Source organism: Hyperolius riggenbachi, chromosome 4, assembly GCF_040937935.1.
Source record: "Hyperolius riggenbachi isolate aHypRig1 chromosome 4, aHypRig1.pri, whole genome shotgun sequence".
Taxonomy (NCBI): domain Eukaryota; kingdom Metazoa; phylum Chordata; class Amphibia; order Anura; family Hyperoliidae; genus Hyperolius; species Hyperolius riggenbachi.
The window spans coordinates 56872406-56894611 of NC_090649.1; the positions used below are offsets into that span (position 1 = coordinate 56872406).

At 45.8% G+C, this 22206-nt stretch overlaps 1 protein-coding gene across 6 annotated transcripts in view; it reads left to right on the top strand.

Moving 5' to 3' along the window:
- Nucleotides 1–22206, top strand: part of NCOA1 (nuclear receptor coactivator 1) — a 712820-nt gene that overhangs the window by 410242 nt on the left and 280372 nt on the right. Inside the window, exon 1 of one of the 6 annotated variants that reach the window (XM_068280075.1) lies at nucleotides 6951–6972. The exons of the other annotated variants lie outside the window; for them this stretch is intronic. The gene's annotated coding sequence lies outside the window, so the exon portion shown is untranslated. Of the gene's footprint in view, nucleotides 1–6950; nucleotides 6973–22206 lie in introns of those variants that run through there. 6 annotated transcript variants of the gene reach the window in all.

The following is a 22206-nucleotide window of genomic DNA, read 5'->3' on the forward strand; positions in this document are numbered from 1 at the left end:
CCACCGCTGCCAGAGTTTTTCCATCGGAGTCTTACCTCCACCACTGCCAGAGCCTCCACAGGCACATCATAGGGCCAGAAGTTCTGCACTGCACCACCACGTTGGCCATAATGTAATCTATATCGTCCCCACGTGGCTGCGACCATAGGCCCAGGAGCTGCTTCACTTGATGCAGGCACTGCCTTCCACTTTCTGTGGGCCCTCCACAGAGTGCATCCAGGCCCTCCACAGGGGAACTTTGCTTGAGGCCATCCTGGTCCACCAGCTGCGGGGCCCTGCTCCAACAATCTGGTGCTGTCACCTTCCACCTGGTTTCCACGGGGTCTGCCAGGCTTACCGAGCTGGCACCTTACCACCCAGTGCCTGCGCAGCAGCTGTAGATCCGTCACAGCCTGCCAAGCGGGACATTTAAATGGACTAGGTTGCACTGCATCCTAGGGGGTCTTACCTTCCACTGCTTCCTTTTCTCACTGTCTCCTATCGCTCCTTTTTTTTTATTTTTCTCTCCTTCTCTCTCACTACCTGCATTTTACTGAGACATGCGGTGGGGGTGTCTGTTATTGCTGCAGAGCAGTGAGCGCCGCACAGAGTGCAGCAGGCAGTTCCGCTCGACATAGCACTCAGACAGACCCATCTTGCTTAAGTTTTGTGTAATGTGCAACGAGTAAATTTTTTTAATATGACTGTTTGTATATCTCTGAAACGACCTTTTGTATTTCTATGATTCTGCTGTTACCTTACCATCACCGACCCTGTACGTGCCAAAAATAATTCCGGGTACAACCCCCGTTGTACTTGGCGAAATAAATTATTCTGATTCTGATAAGGGATACACTGCTAATTTGCAAAGCTTTTATATAGCTTTTGGATATATTTATACATGTTAACTACATTGTCTGTAAGCTGTTAAATAATTGTTTGTCTAACTTTTTCTTGGTAAGTGAGACCTTCCAACTTTTTGATTTATTTAGTTACCCGTTTTGTACCTGTTCTAAAATGTCAATGTCCTTCCTATAATTTGGTGACCAAAACTGTATTCCATCATCTTGATGTGCTCAAATAATCTATACAGAGGGCGTATTATACTACCGTCTAATGTTTTAGTTTCATTTTTATGCATCTCACGTTATTTGCTTTAGCAACTGCTGCTTAACATTGATTATGGTTGTTTATTGTTTAACTTATGTTCACCGAATATTCCTGAGTCTTTCAAGTCTAATGTTCCCAGCTGTGTGCTATTTTATTTGCTTGGTGCTATGCCAGTGGCACAGTGAGGATGCATGACCTCAAATATTTAAACATGAAATGTCATCTGTCATTTCCCTGTACATATAGTGAGCCTTTCTGTAGTATGGCACTATGTTGCTGAATGCTGATAATGCTGCATAATGGTGTATCATATGTAAACAAGGTGGCAACAGAATTAATGGCAGGGTTCTCAAACTTTGCACAGTTGGTCACTGGGTGACTGGGATTAATATTCAGAATACTGGGTGGAGCCTACAACAGCCAATCAAAATTCACCTATTGATTTTCAAGGGGAATATTTAATTGCTGCCATTCTTGCACTGTTAATGGCACAAGCCCCAAACTGAGTACAGTTATTTATTGGGTAACTGGGGTTCAAATTCAGAAAAGCAGGTGGAGCCACAAACAGCCAATCAGATTTGTTTCAATTCAGATTATTGATGCCAAAGACCACAAAGTTCACAAACTCGGTCGTTGACTAATTGAGTATTTGTGTGTTAAGGTTAGAAAAAGTGGGCACAGCCAACACCAGCCAAATACATACCCGAGCAACGCCGGGCCATCAGCTAGTTAATAAATAAAGAGAACTGTACCCAGCACTGACCCCTGCGGGACCCCACTGCTAACAGCTGCACACTTTGATCCCTTTATCACTACTCTTTGCCTTGTACCAGTTAGCAGTTTTCCTATCTGAGTACACACATTTTCCCCAGTCCCTGCATCCTCAGCTTTTGCACCAGGCTGCTGTGTGGAATTATGTTGAAAGTTTTTGCAAAGTCCAAGTGTACTATCTAAATTTGCATTCACCACTTTGTAAAAGCTGAGAGCGTTGATTAGATGAGACCTGTGTTTAGTAAACCATATTAATGTGGATGGGGTAATGGTTAAGGGCTCTGCCTCTGACACAGGAGACCAGGGTTCGAATCTCGGCTCTGCCTGTTCCGTAAGCCAGCACCTATTCAGTAGGAGACCTTAGGCAAGTCTCCCTAACACTGCTACTGCCTATAGAGCGCGCCCTAGTGGCTGCAGCTCTGGCGCTTTGAGTCCGCCAGGAGAAAAGCGCGATATAAGTGTTATTTGTCTTGTCTTGTCTATTAATGAAATTAGATTATTCTGTGCAATAACATTGTGTATAGGACATTCAAAAGGCTCACTGGCAGCAGACAATAAGAAGTAGTGTTTATGTAAAGCCTGGTACACACAATCAATTTTAATTGGCCAATGACTGGCCAATTTTAGCACCTGCATGTTGAATGGGAGCTTACCTGCAAAATCTGTTTATAGTTTTCAGTTGGTCCTCATACTACATGGAGGGGGTAAAATTGGTCAATGATTGGCCAATCAAAATTGGATATATATACTTGGTATGCCATATTTTACCACACCCCCTGGGCGTTCCCTCTCTCTTCACTGGCTGCTGTTACTAATCATACAGCATGGACAGGCCAGCACAGACATGTACTCTGTCTGGGGGCGGGACTCACTGCTCATTTGCATGTTGTCAACCCTTTAGAATCCGGAAACCACCGAGAATTCACCTACTCTGAGAGATCTCACCGGCTTGTGTACTGCTGGCAGTTATGCGTAAAGAAGTTCTGGCCGTCTGTGAAAATTCAGTATTTTCTGTTACATACTGTACTGCTGTTATCTTCCCACATACCTATAAAACTGTTTACATTTTAAGTACGTTATAAACGGCCGATCTCGGAGAGCCGCTTTCTGTGTCACTTTTATAGCGCTATGTGATGGCCTCTGTGGAGTGAAATGAAAGTGTTTCCTGATGTCATATAATGTATGGATTGTCACACTTCATGTTTGTTTTAGTTTCTAGCTCTCAGCTGTGATGGAATGACTGGATTGGCTGGGCAGAGATGTTGCCTCTTTAGTGTTCACTTTACCTCAGGCTGGAAAAACTCTGGGATATGTCCAGACAAGCTCGACTTGTGACTTGCCAGAAATTATAGCTGTGTGCATAGGTTATAATATATGCTAATATGGGTCAATAGACACATATTAAAGACTACCTCCAGTGCATTTTATATAGTAGAATGCAGATAATTATTCAGGACTAGTAAAAAGGCCCGTCCGTTAAAGAACGGGTGCCAAGTCACCGCTGCTACCCCCCGCAATGCGCACATGCGCGTCCCGCTTGCTCGTTCCCCACCACTGTCTGAAGTATGTGCACACAGGGAGCTGCTTGGTTGGCAGTTGGAAAAAACTGTTATTTCCCACAATGCAATGAGAACCTCTGCAATAAGAACTGTCAGATCCGGCCCTGTGTCCTAACTGCCCTGGCTGTGCACATGCTCAGTACAAAAAGGCCAGGGACACACAACCATTCAGTTGATGACGCAGGGACACTTGCATTTTATTGTATTGGATACTCACTTTAACGGTAATATCCCTGGTTTCAGCATCAGAACCACTTCCTATATCTAAATATTGCTGTATATTGTATGTAGCCCCGCCTTCCCAGTGATGCTTAGCCTAGGCTAATTATCTATGCGGAATTCCAATAACAGAGACTGGCTTTGGAGCGCTCAGGAACCAAACATTCCGCAGAGATCACCTGTCAGCAGTAAAGATGTCACCATGTGATAAATGTCAGAATGTAAATCAGGGAGAGGAAAGATTTCACAACGGGCAAACGCTGACTAAATCATTTATAAATGAATATTGTAAAAAATTAAATAAATAAATAATTTAATGTATTATGTTCTTTTCACGACAGTTCCTCTTGTAAGTAATGGTATCCATGAAAATGGACATTATTGTTAAACCCCCCCTGCGAACCGGAAGCCTTTGCTTTGGAGTCCGGAGCCCATAAATGCACATTTATTCACCTGTTAAGTTGCAGAAGTTACATTTAGGAACTATAAAGAAACCATCCCTTACATTTAAAGAGGAACATTGACCCAGTATTGAACTTCATCCCAATCAGTAGCTGATACCCCGTTTCCCATGAGAAATCTTTACCTTTTCACAAACGGATCATCAGGGGGCGCTGTATGGCTGATATTGTGGTGAAATCCCTCCCACAGTGTGATGTCAGGACCATGGTGCTGACAGTTTCCTGTCTGTGAATCTCGTTGCATTGTGGGAAATAACAGCTTTTTTTCAACTGCCAAACAAACAGCATCTCCCTCTGTGCATAGCACGCTCAGTGACGAACATTCCGTACAGATTACCTGGCAGGACTAAAGATGTCACCACCAGTAATACATTTCATAGTGTAAATCAGGGAAAGGAAAGATTTTACTTTGAGCAAACACTGACTAAATACTTTATAAATTAATATTGTAAACAAAAAAAAAACTATTATTAACCACTTCCGGATTCTCGGAGCGTATATACACGCCCCTGAATCCAGAAGTGTATACCATGGAAACGGCCGCTCGTATGAGCGGCCGTTCCATGTCAGTTCCCGGAGGGTGTCTCCGTGAACACCCTGCGAGCCGATCGGCGGCTCGCAGGGTAAATGTAAACACACGGGGAAGATCTTCCCCGGTGTTTACATGCATACGGCGCTGCTGCGCAGCAGCGCCGTAGAGGAGATCGGCGATCCCCGGCCTCTGATTGGCCGGGGATCACCGGCATCTGATAGGCTAAAGCCTATCCCATCAGGCGCAGGACGGAAATCCGTCCTGCGCCGCTCACAGGGGGAGGGAGAGGGAGGGAAGGGGAAGGAGGACAGGAAGCGCTGCGGAGGGGGGCTTTGAAGAGCCCCCCCCCCGCAAGCGCAAGCAGCCGGCGGCGATCAGACCCCCCCAGCAGGACATCCCCCTAGTGGGGAAAAAAGGGGGGAAGTCTGATCGGCCTGGCTGCTAGCTGATCGGTGCTGCGGGCTGGAGAGCCCATGCAGCACCGATCAGCAAAACATAGCGTGGTAGGGAAGTGGTTAATTGTTATTTTCACTACAGTTCCTCTTTAAAGAGAAACTCTGACCAAAAATTGAACTTTATCCCAATCAGTAGCTGATACCTCCTTTTACATGAGAAATCTATTCCTTTTCACAAACAGACCATCAGGGGGCGCTGTATGACTGATATTGTGGTGAAACCCCTCCCACAAGAAACATACGTACTCTTGGCAGTTCCCTGTCTGTGAACCTTGCTGCATTGTGGGAAATAGCTGTTTACAGCTGTTTCCAACTGCCAAAAAAGCAAGCAGCAGGTACTTCTACTTACATCACCTGCCAGCAGTAAAAATGTCACCATGTAATAAATGTCAGAATGTAAATCAGGGATTTAAAAGATTTTACAATGGGCAAACACTGACTAAATCATTTATACATAATTATTGTAAAAATTAAGCACTTTTTTTATTACATTATTTTCACTGGAGTTCCTCTTTAAGTGGTGTGTTCAGAAGCAGGTTTAGTAGAAATGGGGCCCTAGGCGGGCAGCATGATCGTTCAGGACCCATGAGGGGTGGCGGGGGAAGGGGGGGGATAAAGGTAGAAAACTTTGGTAAACTGTCCACACATTTTAATATCTTTACAGAGGAACTTTAATCCAGGATTAAACTTCATCCCAACCAGTAGCCGATGCCCCCTTTCTCACGAGAAATCGTTAACTTTTCTCGAAATAGATCTTCAGGGATCTGTATGGCTGATATTGTGGTGAAACCCTTCCACAGTGTGATGTGAGTGCCATGGCCCTGGCAGTTTGCTGTCTGTGTATCGCATTGCATTGTGGGAAATAACGGCTGTTTCCAACTGCCAAGCAAGCAGTATCTTCCTGTATGCATATATATATAGATCTAGCTTTTATTTCTTTTTTTAACTTCTCACTTTGGAATGTATTCATTTATTTTTTTCCCCCTACTGCAATCTTTCAGGCCTGGTGCACACCAAAACCCGCTAGCAGATCCGCAAAATGCTAGCAGATTTTGAAACGCTTTTTCTTATTTTTCTGTAGCGTTTCAGCGGTTTGGCGATTTTGTGAAGCATTTTTGGTGTAGTAGATTTCAGATATTGTTACAGTAAAGCTGTTACTGAACAGCTTCTGTAACAAAAACGCCTGCAAAACCGCTCTGAACTGCCGTTTTTCAGAGCGGTTTGCGTTTTTCCTATACTTAACATTGAGGCAGAAACGCATCCGCAATCCAAAAAATGCCTCACCCCGGGAGTATGCGTTTCTGCAAAACGCCTCCCGCTCTGGTGTGAACCAGCCCATTGAAATACATTACCCAAGCGTATCCGCAGCCGCAAGCGGCTGCAGAAACGCTGAAAAAGCCGCTCGGTGTGCACCAGCCCTCAGTAAAGTTCCGAGATAGCTGCAGGTTGCCTGCAGGATGACTGATTGTAGTGCTGGGATAACAAGTGCTTTTAATTCACTGGAAGGCTCTGCCTCAGACTCTTGCGGTTTTGGAAAAAGATGGATGTAAGGGTCTCCGTCCAAGTACAAGGAGAGCAGGCGGCGGGAGCTGGCCGAGCTCTCCACACAGAGCAGCGCTGTGAAGCCTAACGCTGGATGGCTGCAGTAACCGTGGCTCCTCATGCCAGGCCAGGGCCTGTCTGTTCCCCTGACTGTTACCTCACCACACAACATCCCACATGTGTTGCCAGGCAACCCCTGCACAGGCCCTCACCACCACGCTGCCTAATGCATCGGACAATAGCCTAGGGGGGAAAAATCCCTTGTAAAAGGGGGATTTGCGAGCTGAAATGTGAGACGATCAGTTTATATCCAGGATGGAGGAGAGTGCTGGGTCATCTGTTGGGTAATATGAAAATAAATGGATTTTAATCCCGGCTGTATATATATCGTAGACATATGTGCTGCCGTGAGCATGTGCTGAACCCAAATGGCGGCAATCTGTCCTCTGTTTAAAGGGTTCGTGTGCTTTCACAGTAAAAAAACCTAAAGGGGGCCATACACTAGGCGACCAACCAATCGACCATCCAATTAGATTTTTATAATCGAATCGGATGAAAATTGGTGCTGCCAAGTGCATGCCCAACCGACAAATCGACAAATTTCGGGACATAAATTGACCGCACAGTTGATCGCGCATGTTGGAAAATGTCTGGCCGAGGTTGGTTGGTTGGGTGTGTGGAGGAATTGCGAACAAGCGACGAAACCCCCGCTGCTGCTGCAGCAATGTATAAGTGTATGCAGTGTGTAGTGCATTGATACATTACCTGTCCGGTGTCAGCCTCCACGCGGTTTCCGTCAATCTCCAGGTTCCGCATACACGCCGGCGGCGCTCTGATGTCACGAAGGCGCATAGCGGCTGACGTCAGACGCAATGCGCGCTAGCGTGTATGCGGCTGATACCCGGCGAGATGGACGGATGGACCCGGCGATCTGCTACAGGACAGATTATGTATAAATGCACTACACAACATACATTTATATATTTTGGGGGCAGCGGTGGGGCTGAAATTGGACAGGAATCGGCCTGTAGTATAGTGGGCAGATTCAATTAGAGACAAATGTATCTCTAATCAGATTCGATTAGAGATAAATTTGTCTCTTGGTCGAATCTGCCCATATTCGTTCTAATGTATGGGCACCTTACAATGAAGCCTCGATCTAGAATGCAGCATACGTCTTATTACTGATTCTGCTTTTTTGTTCTAAAGTGCGAGCTTATCTTTGCCAATAGTTACATCACAAAAATGAGCCAGGGGCCGCCTGTACCCGGTGATCTCAGAAGTTATTAGGACATGTGCAGAGATGATTATTATTTAGTATTTATCAGGGCTGTGGAATCGGGACAATAATCATCCGACTCTGACTCCTCAGTTTATGAAACCACCGAGTCCAACTCCAACTCCAGGTACCCAAAATGGCTCAGACTCTGGCTCCTTAGTCTAATACTTACCAGGGCTGTGGAGTTGGTACAAAAATCATCCAACTCCCGACTCTGACTCCTTAGTTTATGAAACCACTCCAACTTCAACTCCACAGCTGTGGTATTTATATAGCACTAACATCTTCCGCAGCGCTTTACAGAGTATATTGTCTTGTCACTTAACTGTTCCTAGGGGCTCCCAATCTATCTGCTAATAGGTTTTAAAAGTCAGTTTATTAACCACCCTGGCGTTCTGATTAAATCGCCAGGGTGGCTGCGGGAGGGTTTTTTTTAAATAAAAAAAAAACTATTTCATGCAGCCAACTGAAAGTTGGCTGCATGAAAGCCCACTAGAGGGCGCTCCGGAGGCGATCTTCCGATCGCCTCCGGCGCCCAGAATAAACAAGGAAGGCCGCAATGAGCGGCCTTCCTTGTTTTGCTTATATCGTCGCCATAGCGACGAGCGGAGTGACGTCATCGACGTCAGCCGACGTCCTGACGTCAGCCGCCTCCGATCCAGCCCTTAGCGCTGGCCGGAACTTTTTGTTCCGGCTGCGCAGGGCTCAGGCGGCTAGGGGGGCCCTCTTTCGCCGCTGCTCGCGGCGAATCGCCGCAGAGCGGCGGCGATCAGGCAGCACACGCGGCTGGCAAAGTGCCGGCTGCGTGTGCTGCACTTTATTTGATAAAAATCGGCCCAGCAGGGCCTGAGCGGCAGCCTCCGGCGGTGATGGACGAGCTGAGCTCGTCCAGACCGCTCAGGAGGTTAATATAGCGGCAGGTTATTCAAGCTCACAGCCTGTTTACTGTCAGTACAAGTATCTAAAGACCCATACCCTCTACGCAACTTTTACTGCGATTTTTCAGACGACCGGTGACAGTGGCGTAGCTAAGAAGCGGTGTGCCCCAGTGCAAGTTTAGTATTGGGACCCCCCAAGCATGCTATAGATAACAACTGATACAACACATCAAAACCAATCGAGGACAACTGCAGTGTCAGAGGTGCAAGAAGCGGATAGGAAACTGTTTGTTAATAATCACTACTGTTCAAATCAACCATGGAAGTGAATATTATCAGCACAGGACCAATAAAGAGCTAATACTGTGTTTGAGGAGTGGCCCCTACAGGGCTCCTCTAGCCCAAGGGCCCCAATGTGGTTTCTACCTCTGCACCCCCTATTGCTACACCACTGACCGGTGATCTTTTCTGCGATCTCGTGACGTAGGTACAGGCGCACGATGACACAAATGACATTTGGTGGCACGGGGCAATAACTAGCACCACAGTGCATCGGATCTTAAAGAGAAACTCCGACCAAGAATTGAACTTAATCCCAATCAGTAGCTGATACCCCTTTTACAGGAGAAATCTATTCCTTTTCACTAACAGACCATCAGGGGGCTCTGTATGGCTGATATTGTGGTGAAACCCCTCCCAGAAGCTCTGAGTACCAAGGTACTTCTGGCAGTTTCCTGTCTGTGAACCTTGTTGCATTGTGGGAAATAGCTGTTTACAGCTGTTTCCAACTGCCAAAACAGCATGCAGCAGCTACATCACCTGCCAACAGTAAAAATGTCGCCATGTGATAAATGTCAGAATATAAATCAGGGAGTGGAAAGATTTTATAATGGGTAAACACTGACTAAATCATTTATACATAATTATTGTAAAAGTGAAGCACTTTTTTTATTACATTATTTTCACTGGAGTTCCTCCCTGACGACTCCTGCATAAAGTACTGCGATCGTTTGACCTCTAGTTTGCACCCGCCATGTGACGTCATGTGTTCCCGTGGGTAGGAGGATGGATCGCGGAATCTCGTTCTTCGGGAGGCGTCACTGTGAGGTTCCCCCGATCCATAGTTAGGTGAGTATCTAGCTTAACGCATTTCACCGTACATACTGCAGGTGATGTAGCCATATCTTAAAAACAGAATAAAAATAAATAATGCAGGCTTACTGCATTATTGATCAGGGCTTCATTATAAGTGCAGACTACCCAGATAGCTCATGGTGACCCAGAACCACTAGCAGTTCCTCCCCAACATAACTCTCACCTAATGTAATCAGTTACCATCCCTCCATCTCCCTTGGATATTTTAAGGTCTAAAAGCAATTTTTTGCATGGTTTCAGATACTAAAACCTAAAAAAAATCATGCTGCTAGAGAGATCTGCAGCAGCTCAGCATTCACTCACCTCCCTGGGCTCCAACGTTGCAGTTTTCCCTCCGACCTCTGGGTGGCGCTGTAAGCCTATAGTGATATTGACAGACAGCAATCTCACCAGGGGGAAGCAGAGCCTCGGAGGAGAGGAAGAAGAACGGCGGCCTATGCTGGGATCCCCCGGGAGGTGAGTAAACGCCCACTGCTTGCTGTTCTCTGCAGTAACCTCCCAGCGGCTACCACGAGTTTAGATCGGGGATACCGCTCTTGGCATGTTTTTTCCACCCCGAGCTGAACTCGTGATTACTGCTAAGAAGGTTAAAGTGAAAGGGTGATAGATGCTGCAATATTTCTTTCCTATTCAGCAATGCACATTGCCTGCTGCCAAAGAGATTAGCAGGACTGCCAGGTAACTGGTAATAAATATGGCAGCCTCCATATACCTCTCACTACAGTTGTCCTTTAAGTCCTGCCATCCCTTTGTTTGCTTTAACACTGAGAGATCTGCTTAGACAAAGGCTTCGTGTTGGGTCAACTCCTCTTCACTATCAGAAAACCTCTTCTGTATAATATGGGTCCAGCCACATCTTGCAAGTGTGTGAAATCTGCTAATCTTAAACAGACAGAGAAGAAAGAGAGGGCCTTATCTCCCATGTGTAAACTCTGTTAGTAGTAGTTGTAACTGTTAGTAGTAGTTGTAACTATATACTAGATGGCGTGCAGTATAAAGACTCTGCGAAACCCGGGGGTGATCCTGCATGCAAAGGTAACACTCAGACAGCAGGTATCGGCCGTTGTCAAGTCCTCATTCTTCCATCGGAGAAATACTGTATAGCGGGAATCAAACACCATATCCCAGCTGGAGACCTACCTGCCCTGGTTCATGCATTTGCATCTTCCCGCCTGGACTACTGCAATGCCTTGTTCGTCGGATCCCCAGAAAAGGTTCTGCTCCCACTACAACTAGTACAGAATACAGCAGCCCGACTGCTAGCCTATGCCCCCCGCAGCTCACACTTCTCCCCAGTACTGCAAACTCTTCACTGGTTGCCAGTAAAATGGAGAATCCAATGTATGATCTGCCTGCTGACAGTCAAGGCTCTACACCACTTGGGACCCAAATACATTATTATTATTATTATTATTAGTATTTATATAGCGCCGACATATTACGCAGCACTGTACAGTATATATATATATTGTCTTGTCACTAACTGTCCCTCAAAGGAGCTCACAATCTAATCCCTACTATTATCATATGTCTATATTATGTAATGTATGTACTGTAGTCTAGGGCCAATTTAGGGATGAGCCAATTAACTTATCTGTATGTTTTTGGGATGTGGGAGGAAACCGGAGTACCCGGAGGAAACCCACGCAGACACGGGGAGAACATACAAACTCCTTGCAGATGGTGCCCTGGCTGGGATCCGAACCGGGGACCCAGCGCTGCAAGGCGAGAGTGCTAACCACTACGCCACCGTGCTGCCCCACAACATTGGAACTTTATGCCCCTCCATGCATCCTCCGCTCTGCCAATCAGATGAATCTGTTTATTCCCAAGATACACTTCAAATATTTGGTGCTTGGGCGTTTTCCTATGCAGCCTCCACTCTATGGAACTCGTTTCCACAGTCAGTGCGAGAGGCGCCAAAAACATATATAAGTAGATAAATACTTGCTCTACTTGCATAACATATGTATTGCACTGTCCACTTTTTGATTTTTAGTGAATTTACTACAGTAAAAAAAGAGAAAATCCTTCTTAGCATTTCCCATTTTAACTGTGGCTATTTTGAAGCCAATCATGATTTCATTTCCTCCTTTCACTCTCGTCTGCTTGATTGTGTATGCATTGCCCGCTCTCCACTATAGAAAGTGCATTGCTTCAGCATGAGAAATATTGGCCAATCAGAAAGGAACAGAGGTGTGGGAGGGGTAAACAGGAGGGAAAGCGGCTTCAGCCAATCAGGCTACATTAGTTAAGTCTGAGAGGAAAGTAAAGAAGCAAAAAAGGACAACCCAGCATGCCGTGCAATTTCCTTTGTGAGGCAATGTACCAAATAAGGCCCAGTGCACACCAAAACCGCTAGCAGATCTGCAATACGCTAGCGGTTTTGGGAGCTGATTTCAGAGCGATTCTAACATACCTAGCGGTTTTGGGTGCGTTTTTGTGTAGCAGATTACACATATTGTTACAGTAAAAGCTGTTACTGAACAGCTTCTGTAACAAAAACGCCTGGCAAACCGCTCTGAAGTAGCGTTTTTCAGAGCGGTTTGCGTTTCTCCTATACTTTACATTGAGGACAAAATGCTTCCGAAAAACCGCAAACGCGCAGCAGGAGGCGCGTTTGCGGCTTGGCAAAAACCTCAAACCGCCGGTGTGCACCATCCCATTGCAATACATTAGTCAAGCGTTTTTCCAGGAGGATGCGGCCGGCGGATCGCTCCAAAAACCGCTCGGTGTGCACTAGGCCTAAGAGTCAGGTAAACTGGGGAATGATCATTTATCAACAAGAAAAGTAATCGATAGATAAAAATAAAGAATTGATATTTGATTTTATGCTCGACAGGCTAAAAACCCACCTCTCCTCCTGAGCCTCTGAGACTGCAGAATGCTGGGCCACAGCACTGTGAGTCCCCAGGGAGAAAAGCACTACCAAAATATTATTATTATTATTATTTACTAGTTAGTGGTATTTCTCCCCATTATTGTATGTTTGTGTACAGCTGAACGCCGTGCGTAGAAACCACTTGATTTGCTGAAATTAACCAGTGTAGTGTTCTCTGTAGAGCGCTGCGAAAATCTAAGTATTACATGAATGTAGAATAACGATAACTAGAATATAATTATATATATAACTAGAAAAATATATTGGCTGCTGAGAAAGATCAATGCGAGCTGCAAAAGGAAACTGAAAAGTCATTTAACATTAAATAATATAACAGCTTATACAGACTTCTACATAGATTAAAGATGGATGACGACAGATAGGCGTAGGGCTCTTGTCTGGTGCTCCATGTGTGCATTTATTATGCAGCTAAGTCTCTGTTTTCCGGGAACTCAGTCTCCACTAACCAGCATGCCTGAGGGGATAGCAGGGACTGTGATTTGAGGGTTTTTTGGGGGGAGTTTGCAGTCCATGAAGTACTCACCGAGCCTCCAGTGACATCTTGTAGCCTTCCTGACGCTCCTAGCGGCATTCTAGCGTCCGTGCATGGCTCCCCGACGTGTCACGTGACCTGTCAGGTGACATTCCGGGAGCCGTACACAGAGTAAGCCGAGAACCCACTAGGAGCTTCAGGAAGGCTACAAGATGCCGCTGGAGGCTCGGTGAGTATTTTACGCTGGGGGGGGAGGGGGATTTTTTCCAGCAACCAACAAGCACATGTATCCGGCATCAGGTGATCCCCGCCGGTGCCGGATACTGGGGACTTTGCTGTATATACTGTATGTGTGTGTGTGTTATTGTGTGTGTTAGTATGTGTGCGTTATTGTGTGTGTGTTATTATGTGTGTGTGTGTGTGTATGTGTGTGTCATTATATGTGTGTGGGGTGTGTGTGTGTGGTGTGTGTGTGTGTGTGTGTGCGTGTGTGTGTGTGTGTGTGTGTGTGTGTGTGTGTGTGTTTTAGTATGTGTGTGGTGTGTGTGTGTGTTAGTATGTGTGTGTGTATGTGTGTGTTATTATATGTGTGTGGGGTGTGTATGTGTTAGTGTGCGTGTGTGTGTGTGTGTGTTTTAGTATGTGTGGTGTGTGTGTGTTATTATGTGTGTGTGTGTTATTATATGTGGTGTGAGTGTGTGTGTGTGTTAGTATGTGTGTGTTATTATATGTGCTGTGTGTGTGTTAGTATGTGTGTGGGGTTTGTATGTGTGTGTTTTTATATGTGTGTGTGTATGTGGTACGCACGCGTGTGGGTGTTAGTATGTATGTGCTTTTATAATATATGTGTGTGTGGTGCGTGTATGTGTGTGTTATTATTTGTGTGTGTGTTGTGCGCGCATGTGTGTGTGTGGTGGGCATGTGTATATACTATACATACACACGTGGAGATGTTGCTGTTACAGAACACTTTCCTATCCATACTCCGGCTCGTACGATGCTGTCTTATCTGAGGACCTTTGCGCAGGGAGGGCCGCGTTGTGTACTGGCTTGGGCCCAGGCGGGTGCAGGTCTGCGTTCCCACGCTTATAAGTCGTGTTTATCAGCTGGAGAGACTTGTCACTACTTCAGCCCATCACCAATAAGCCCATCACAGAAGGCAGTGAGCTTAGCGCTCTAATGACCTTACATAACGGAGATAATAATAGCGCTCGCCCACTATAGACATTGCCACATCTTTCTCAGTACAGCAAGTGCCTATATATTTATTTCACACATAGGCCTTGATTCACTAAACCGGGATAACTGATATCATGGTCGCGGTAGTGTTTTGCCTGCCTTATAACGCACGTAACGTTTTTGTGCACAATCGTGAATTTTCACACAAAAACGCGGCTGTTATAGCGCACGCAAAACGCTAGCGCGGCCGTGATATCAGTTATCACGGTTTAGTGAATCAAGCCCATAAAACGTTGTGTGGTAAGCCAACAGCAGCAATGTGCCCTTCCTCTCCCTATGATAGCAGAAAACCTGGGGGAGGGGACTGCAACCCACAACTTGTGCTTTAAAGGGACCCGAAGCAATGCCTAAAAATAGAATTCTCAACTTACCTGGGGCTTCCTCCAGCTCCCCGTAGCTGGCGAGGTCCGTTCTCTCATGAAGCAAGGTGAAACACTTGCATCAGGCGCAGAGATTACAGGGACAGCATGTTTGTACTGTGTGTTTACACTTACAGCATGCAGTCAGAGGAGGAGGAGAAGCGAGAGTAGAATGAGGTGAAGAGGTCATCATTGGGGAAAAGCAGCTTGTTGTGCTGTGTGAGGAGTCTGACAGTGAGTGAGGAGGGGGAGGCAGGAGAGCAGCAGTGTTTCATTTGACTTGCACAGCAGAAGGGAGGAGGTAGCACCGCAGCTACTGTATAACGTGCTGTGTCAGGTGCTAGGCGATCATTCCAAATTGGGATGGGGAGGGAATCCTCACATGTTTGCCACAGACAAACAGAACCGGCCCTGCCGCTGGTAGCTCTATTAGGTGCGCAACTTTGCCCGGAGTCATGCGCAACTGCACATGCGTAGCCCGTCTGCGCACCTGGCTGGGTCGCCATGAGAGTTCTGCACACCGAACACCCCCCCCTCACACCCCCCCCCTCCCCCAGGTAAATTCAGAATTCCATTTTTAAGCACTGGTCAGGGTACCTTTAAAAAATGGGCGCCCTGGGCTCATCCTTATTATGCGATTTCATGCACATAGTTCCGGATGGACAGCAGGGTGCGTAGTAGTGGTTATCGGTGGCCACAGTACAACCCGACAAGAAATCGTGTGCGCTGTGCGATAAAGTGTAACGACGTAGCGGAGAGTCTGCAATCGGTGCTGCACGGAAGTGCCAAATCCAGTTGCAGGAGCAGTGATAGCCCTATGGGGATATCACAGTGATCATGGTGCGGCAGGTCTTCACTAATTTAGTTTCACCGCAGCAGCAACACACGACTTAACCTGCCATGTCGTGTAAGAATCGCACCGTGTAAAAGGAGCCTAAGGCATGAGACACACTGCAGAGCGCTTTGCTGACTGCCAGCGCTGTGTTTGTATTCTTAACCTCTTGAGGACCGCAGTGTTAAACGGTAACAGTAAAAAAGGGCGCAGGAGGCTAGTGGACAAATCGGGCGCCGCCATTCACTCTCATAATAAATATCGTTTAATGGGCGCCCGATAGGAAAAAAGGGCGCCGGAGAAAAATAACGTTTTAAAAGCGGCGCCCGGAGACTTAATGTTTTATTACTGCTTCTCATGATTACACATTATTTAATGATTTAAAATTTTTTAAATATTATTTTTAAACGAAAAACAGAACAATATTTTTTCAAACATTATTTTTAAACCAAAAACAGTACAAATTTTTTTTTTTTTACATTATTTTTAAATGAAAAAAATGCACAATATGTTTTTCAAATGTTATTAATGCTTATCACAGGGGGGTCTTAGGTTTAGGCACCACCAGGGGGGTCTTAGGTTTAGGCACCAATAGGGGGTCTTAGGTTTAGGCACCAATAGGGGGGTCTTAGGTTTAGGCACCAACAGGGGGGTCTTAGGTTTAGGCACCAAAAGGGGGTCTTAGGTTTAGGCATCAACAGGGGGGTCTAGGGGTTAGGGGTAGGTACAGGGAGGGTTACTTAGTAATTTTTTTTTTAAACGTTATTATACGTTTCACTATTTAAACGAAAGATTAACGTTTTTACAATTGCCAATTTAATGCACATTATTTAATGATTTATAACTTTATAAAACATTAATTTTAAACGAAATACAGTACAATACATTTTTAAACGTTATCCATGCTTATCGTTTAAAACCCCGCGCCCTTTCTTCCCAGCGCCCCTTTTTAACGTACGCGTGTTAAACCCCTTAAAGACCAGGCCATGTTTCACTTATTAGGCCACTGCAGCTTTAAGGCCTTGCTGCAGGGCCGTCCAACTCAGCACACAAGTGATCCCCCCCTTTTTCTCCCCACCAACAGAGCTCTCTGTTGGAGGGGTCTAATCACCCCCCAGATGTTAATTTTTTTTAATAAATATTTGTTTGATTATTTTTTAAATAAATATATCTATTTTTTATTTTTATAGTTAACTCGGCCTCCCTCCCCTCGCCAGCCAATCAGCCTGATCAGCTGTAATAGGCTTCAGCCTATGACAGCCGATCACTTTCCTGCTTCTGGAGGGGACAGTTGTGTCACACGGCTGTCCCCAGTACAGCAACAAAAGACGGCGCTCGCGCTGGGAGACTGAAGGCGGAGCTCCGCCATCAGAGCGGGGATGCGCACGCCTAGGCACACGCGATCGCCCGCAAACCACGCCCCAAGGACCTTATGTCGATCAGCGGTAGGCGGTCCTGGGGTTGCTGCGGAAACACCCAGCGGCGTGACGCGGTCGGCAAGTGGTTAGAACAACGCTCCCATTGAATTGCATAAAAATTGTGGTAAAAATCCAGGCAAAGCCGCAGTGTGGTGATTTTGCCGTGATTTTAATGCAAGTCGTTTTAATGCAAGTCAAACACAAACGCAGCGCCGTCAACAAAACGCTCTGCAGTGTATCTCAGGCCTAAGTCTACATTCCTGGTTTGCTTCTTAGAACTGAAGAGAGAGGTATACGGAGGCTGCCATATTTATTTCCTTTTAATCAATACCAGTTGCCTGGCAGCCCTGCTGGTCTATTTCTCTGCAGTAGTATCTGAATAACACCAGAAACAAGCATGCAGCTAGTCTTGTCAGATCTGACTTTAAAGTCTGAAACACCTGATCTGCTGCATGCTTGTTCAGGGGCTATGGCTAATAGTATTAGGCAGGGGATCAGCAGAGCTGCCAGGCAACTGGTATTGATTAAAAGGAAATAAATATGGCAGCCTCCATATACCTCTTACTTCAGTTCCCCTTTAAAGTGAACATGAGATGAAACACATCTCAGGTTCTATATTTACCCGGGGCTTCCTTGAGCTCCCTAGAGGCCACACAGTCCCTCACCATCTACCCGGGTGGCTTCTGTCCCTAGCAGTATAGCCCGGTAGCCTGGCTCCGCACGCTCCCCTGTCACCCTCCCATTGCGGACAGCGTTCTGCGCCTGCGAAGAAGTACTGCCACATGCATTTTTTTGGCCAAGTGCAGTGCTGACCCATTCACTGTAGTGAATGGGATCAGCATCGCAGATGGCTCGGGATCATGCACGTTGCGTTCCGGTCACATGGCCATTCTGCGTTAATGATGTGAATGAGGCCTAAAAGGTTATATGTATGCATAGATGGAGATACTGGTTGCTTGGCAGTTGGAAACAAGTCGTTATTTTCCACCAGTGTTGCCAACTCATCCCTTTAATTACTGACGCATATGAATTATACAGGTTCCATGACTAGATAGATGCAGTTAAGGCACTGATTATGTGTAAGTAGCCCCAGAACCTGTATAACTTAGATGTGTCAGTTATTAAAGGGATGAGTTGGCAGCACTGGTTCCCACAATGCAACGAGGCCGACACAGTGTGATGTCAGGACCTAGGTCCTAACATCACACTGTAGAAGTGGTTTCACCACAATATCAGCCATACAGACCCGCTTGATGATCTATTGTAGAAAAAGTAAAGACTTCTCTAGGGAAAGGGGGTATCGGCTACTGATTGGGATGACATTCAATCCTTGGTTACGGTTCCTTTTGAAGGGCCCTTACAAGGCAAAATTATTTTTCTGTCCACCACTTGGCCATATTAAAAGAGCAATTACAAACAACTTCAGAAAAAAATTACAAAAATCACAGAGTTTTTAGCATTTAGCGTTCAGCCTGTGCGCGGTCTGCAGTGTGTGTACGCCTCTGCTTTGCTTTGTGACTGCCATGTGTAAAAGAGATGAAAAAAAAAGCTGCCATAATTGCCTGTCGACCCGTGACAACAAATAAATAGAAGAGTCAACAAGGTGCAGAATTTTCTACTAGTTTGCTGTGTGTTGGGAGGGGGGAATGTTGTATGCGGACAATGCACAGGCCTCTGATAATGAACTCCTGACAGCTGCAGGTCAGACAGCAGCCACTGTTTCTGTGTTCACCTTTTGTTCAGCGCGACCCTCTTCTTGTACGGGTCACATTACTGTCCCTGTCACTCATCCTCACCAGACTGAGGCCTGTGTCACTGCCATTGTAACAAGTGCAGCAATGCTGGGCTGTAGGATTCCTGACTCCTCTGTCATGTCCATCCTTTCCTGACTAAACAAAAACATTACACTAAAGAATTTTTATGAAAGATTAGAAGATGATCGACTCTCTTAAATTTGGAAATAATTGGCAGGAAGGTTTTGCTCACATCTAAAATCGAAATCGCTGATGCCACGGATTTTACATTTTTTGCAATTCCCCCCCCCCTCCCAGCGCTCCATTGCGCGGTACGATTTTGTACAAAGCACTTTTGCAGAGCGATTCCATTTTTTCACGTCCTGACGTCAGTCAGGTAGTGAACTCTTTCACCCGGAAATGAATAAATACAATGGGCCTGATTCACAAAGCGGTGCAAACTGTTTGCACGCCAGTGAAAAGCCCTTTATCACGCCTAAACTCAGTTTAGGAATGATAAGAAGAAACTCGCGCCAAGTTTTGCGCGTGCGGTGCGCGCGATGCGCCTATTAAACCCTATGGGCGCTGTGCGCGGAATTGCGCAATCACTAGCACAAAGCGGTGCTAACTCAGCGGTGCAAAGGTTATCACGCCTAAAGTCTTTTAGGCGTGAAAACTTGGTTATCACCGCTTTGTGAATCAGGCCCAATGTATTTATTCCTAAAGGCGTGAACACAATCGTCGGATAAAGCGATTTGAGAGCGTTTTGCACTTTTCCTATACTTTCCATTATAACAAAATCGCCCTGAAAATGGTACAGGCAGCGCTTTGCTGAGTGGAAAGCGGACGAAATGTGCTGATATGATGTGTCCCATAAAGAATCATTGCACTAATGCACTAATCGCACTACTTTCAGGACATTTTTAAAAATCGCAAAACGCCCGAAATGACTTTTGGTGGCTGATATGCACTTCATTATATCTCCTGACTTATCTCCAAGGAGATCATTTTTCAACTTCTCTTTAAAATAACTATATATTATTTCTACAAGGAAATGCTTGTATCTGTCACATACAGAAGAACCCATCTTACTGGCATGTTTACTAGTGCTGCTCCTGTCTAGGAGAACATGTCATCTCATAGCATGGAGAACCATGTGATTTAGTGATGGGTCGTTCGCGAACGAGTCGGCTCTTTGCTGCGAACGACAAGAGCCGGCTCTCAGTTTTAAAAGAGCCGATGCTTCAGCCGCTCCACAAAGCTCTGCTTTGCTCTGCAATAAAGGGCGCTGAGGCATGCTGGGAGATGTAGTCCTCCTCTTCCAGCTTGTAGGAGTGTATGGGGTGGAGCAGAGCAGTAGCAGGAGGGATTGCCCCAGTCAGAGAAGCAGTCTGGAGTTGTCATGGAGACGGGGGCGGGACTTTTACTCCGATTCTGAGTGGTGTCTAGTGATATTTAATGAAGAGCCGATTCAGAGCCGTAAGAGCCGGCTCTTTAATGGAAGCCGATTCAGAAGAGCCGATTCTCTGAGAAGAGCCGGAATTCCCATCACTAATGTGATTAGTTTGATCAGCAGATGGATTTGCAACGCTCTGATTTGCTGTGATCACATCCTGCTTCAGCACATGATCAGAGACTTGCATATCTATCACCTGACCAAAGTGATCACATGCTTCTCCATGAGTTCTCCTAGACATGGCCATCATTTCACTCCAACTGTGAATTGGGATATTTAGAAAAGCATTATTTATAAAGGCTGGGTTGAATAGTTACAAACTTTCTTTGATTTAACAAAAATGATTGCATTTATTTTGCTATTTTTGAAAATATGCTATGTAAAAAATAAAATAAGTTTCAGAGTGCTGAATTGTAAAAAAGAATAGCCTGGTCACAAGGGAGTGTAAGCCTGTGGCCCTCAAGTGGTTAAAGTGCATGACAACAAACAGCAATCCTAGTGTGAAATCTACTTTCCACTGAGGTAAAACACCCCCCTCAGCAGCAGATCAGCCGTGTAGGGCCAGATTTTAGGAAGTCGTGCTGCAGTCTTTGCTGTTTCTGCGTGGGAATCAGTGCGATAAGGCAATGTGGTGACTTTGTATAGGAAGTGGGAAATGGGAGCGAAATGGGGGAGAATATCTGCATCCCCAGCTCTCCCTTAGCTGTAAAATTTAATTTACCATACACTGGAAAATATGCTTACTTGTAGCTGGAGTCAAGGCAGGGCCGGTTCTAGACATTTTGCTGCCTGGGGCAAACTTGTGAGGATCCCTCCACCCCCTGATTTGAAATGATCGCACAGCACCCGACAATTTACTCTGCTTCATTTAATGTTCTCACATGACTTGCTGCAGCTCAACACAATATCACACTGGCTGGCTGTGAGTCTGTGACAAACACACTGCTCACCCTCAGCCACTCCATTCCTCTTCAGGAAGGTACACACAGTACAAACATGCTGCCCCTGTAATCTCTGCCACCTGATGCAAATGTTTCACCTTGCTTCATGAGAGAACCGGCACTGAATCAAGGTCCCTATGTTTATTTGCAAAAACATGTATAAATGATTAAACTGGACTGTAAATGGATGGGTTATTGGGTTCTCTTTATGGTGCTCCCCCGTTATTGTTCCCCTGATATATTCATCCCCCCCTGTGTATATCTACTGCAGTTAAAGTGAACCCGAGGTGAGAGGGATATAGAGGCTACCATATTTATTTCCTTTTTAGCAATACCAGTTGCCTGGCAGCCCTGCGGATCCCCTGCCTATTACTTGCAGTCATAGCCCCTGAACAAGCATGCAGCAGATCAGGTGTTTCTGACAATATTGTCAGATCTGACAAGATTAGCTGCATGCTTGTTTCTGGTATTAAGTCATTACAGCAGCCAAATAGATCAGCAGGGCTGCCAGGCAACTGGTATTGCTAAAAAGGAAATAAATATGGTAGCCTCTATATCCCTCTCACTTTGGGTTCACTTTAAGGTACCCCCTTAATAGTCTCTTAGAACTGTCCTGGTGCCACTGCCCTGCTTCCCCTGTTACTGTATTGGTGCCGTCATGACTGGTCCTGGACCTCCACCACTGTTCTGCTGACCCCACCAATGCTGAATTATTCTGCAGTGAACTAACCCTCAGGGCTCGTTTCCACTATCGGATTTGCACATGTAATGCAAGTGGATGGGCCTGTTTCCACTGTAGCGTTGTTGAGGTGCGTTTTTTTTTTCAGCGGTGAAAAAACGCACAAAAGAGCCGCATTCCATTGATCCCCACTTGTTACATGACTCCCATCAGGGGGTCGCCTTTGACCATTTTG